This window comes from Neoarius graeffei, chromosome 3, assembly GCF_027579695.1.
Source record: "Neoarius graeffei isolate fNeoGra1 chromosome 3, fNeoGra1.pri, whole genome shotgun sequence".
NCBI classification, from domain to species: domain Eukaryota; kingdom Metazoa; phylum Chordata; class Actinopteri; order Siluriformes; family Ariidae; genus Neoarius; species Neoarius graeffei.
Window position 1 is genome coordinate 9,401,374 of NC_083571.1, and position 2,578 is coordinate 9,403,951.

The window sequence follows — 2,578 nt, forward strand, 5'->3', positions numbered from 1 at the left end:
GTTGGACAGTGTCGGTAATACAGGGGTCGGTAAAAAACACTTCAAGCCCCTACCGTCCCCGAGCACATCGGACAGTGTCGGTGTAGTACTTAGAGCGGGTGGGTGGAGCACAGAAGTACGGCAGGCCAGAACTGAGTTACAAAAACTCTTTATTGTGACACTTTTCAGTCATCCACAAACTCCCAGCCACACGGACATGCACACACACATCAGTTGTCTGGTTGGGGAGAGAGCTCCCTTCCTCTGCTCTCTCTCTCCTTTTATAGGGCGCGGTCACTGGGGAAGACACACAAACACAGGTTAACTAACATCAGGTGTAGTGATTCTGCCATTTACCTTCCCTGACTCCGCCCTCCGTTCACAGACTGATGCTTGACCATGCCCCCGCTGCCACATACCCTCACCGCCCAACTCAGGCCGGGGAGCCATCCGGCCTGCAGCCGACTCCCCCCCCTCCCCCTTGATGGGAGAGGAAGTCCGCCACGACCATCTGCATCCCCGGCCTGTAGATCACCTTGAACTTAAACGGCTGGAGTGCCAGATACCAATGGGTGAGCCGCGCGTTGGCATCCTTCATGCGGTGGAGCCACTGGAGGGGCGCATGGTCCGAACAGAGGGTGAAAGGGTATCCCAGTAGGTAGTAGCGGAGGGCGAGGACCACCCACTTGATGGCAAGGCACTCTTTCTCAATAGTGCTTTGGCAGCCCTCCTGCACCAACAGCTTTCTGCTGCTTGCTCGAAGAGCGCTAGGAAGGCCTCGGGGTCGTCGTGCGGGCCCATCTTCGTTAGGGTGAGGTGGGGAGGGCCCGTGGAGGTGGTGGACCCCACCAACGCGAGGAGGTGCCGGAACGCCTGACGATCTTCCTGTTGCGCCAGCACCAGGGCCTCGAACCTTTGTGCTTGCTCCTTTCGGAGGGCGATCAGCGCCTGGTGCTGGCTCTGTTGGGCCGTGGCGAGGGCGTGGATCAGGTCTGTGAAGGGGGAGGACTCCATGGGGCTGTTCTTCTCTGTGCTCCTGTCCCGGGTTTCAGCACCACTGTAGTACTTAGAGTGGGTGGATGAAGCACAGAAGTACGGCAGGCCAAAACTGAGTTGCAAAAACTCTTTATTGTGACACTTTTCAGTCATCCACAAACTCCCAGCCACACAGACACGTACACACACATCAGTTGTCTGGTTGGGGAGATAGCTCCCTTCCTCTGCTCTCTCTCTCCTTTTATAGGGCGCGGTCACTGGGGAAGACACACAAACACAGGTTAACTAACATCAGGTGTAGTGATTCTGCCACTTACCTTCCCTGACTCCGCCCTCCGTTCACAGACCGACGCTTGTCCACACCCCCGCTGCCACAGTCGGTAATACAGTGGTCGGTAAAAACCACCATCCCTGAGCACATCTGACAGTGTCAGGAATACAGGGGTTGGTAAAAAACACTCCGAGCCTCTACCGTCCCTGAGCACATTGGACAGTGTCAGTAATACAGGGGTGGGTAAAAAACACTCCGAGCCCCTACTGTCCCCGAGCACATCGGACAGTGTCAGTGATACACTCAAAAAAATAAAACATTGGATTTACTTAACCGAGTTATGGCAACCAGTCCCATGAAACTGTGTTAATTTAGATGTATTGAATACAGTTATGTTTTGAATAACTCAACATAACTGTATTCAATACATCTAAATTAACACAGTTTCGTGGGACTGGTTGCCATAACTCGGTTAAGTAAATCCAATGTTTTTTTTTGAGTGTACAGGGTTCGGTAAAAAACACTCGGAGCCCCTACTGTCCCCTAGCACATCAGACAGTGTCAGGAATACAGGGGTGGGCAAAAAACACTCAGAGCCCCTACCGTCCCCGAGCACATCGGACAGTGTCAGTGATACAGGGTTTGGTAAAAAACACTCAGAGCCCCTACTGTCCCCGAGCACATCGGACAGTGTCTGTAATAAAGGGGTCGGTAAAAAACACTCCAAGCCCCTACTGTCCCTGAGCACATCGGATAGTGTCAGTAATAAAGGGGTCAGTAAAAAACACTCCGAGCCCCAACCGTCCCTGAGCACATCTGACAGAGTCGGTAATACAGGGGTCAGTCAAAAACACTCAGAGCCCCTACTGTCCCCAAGCACATCGGACAGTGTCAGTAATACAGGAGTCGGTAAAAAAACACTCCGAGCCCCGACTGTCCCTGAGCACATTGGACAGAGTTGGTAATACAGGGGTCGGTAAAAAATACTCCGAGCCCTGACCGTCCCTGAGCATATTGGACAGTGTCAGGAATAGTGTCAGGAATACAGGTTATACTTCTACAACGCACGTGCAAGGTTGCTACAAGGTTGCTATACTTCTACTACACATGCGCAATTGTGTGCTTCCGTCAGTCCAACAACATGATTGGCTTAATATGTTTCCTGGTTTGGCAGATGATTATCTTTTTGGGGAGAGGGGTGGGAAATGTGCATACAACCACCATCTTTGGCCTTTTCTCAGAGATTTGAAGATTCAGGATTTTTTTAAGTGGTTTGTCTCCTCCCTTATAACATATCTGACCATACCCATGGTGAAGCATGGTGGTGGGAGC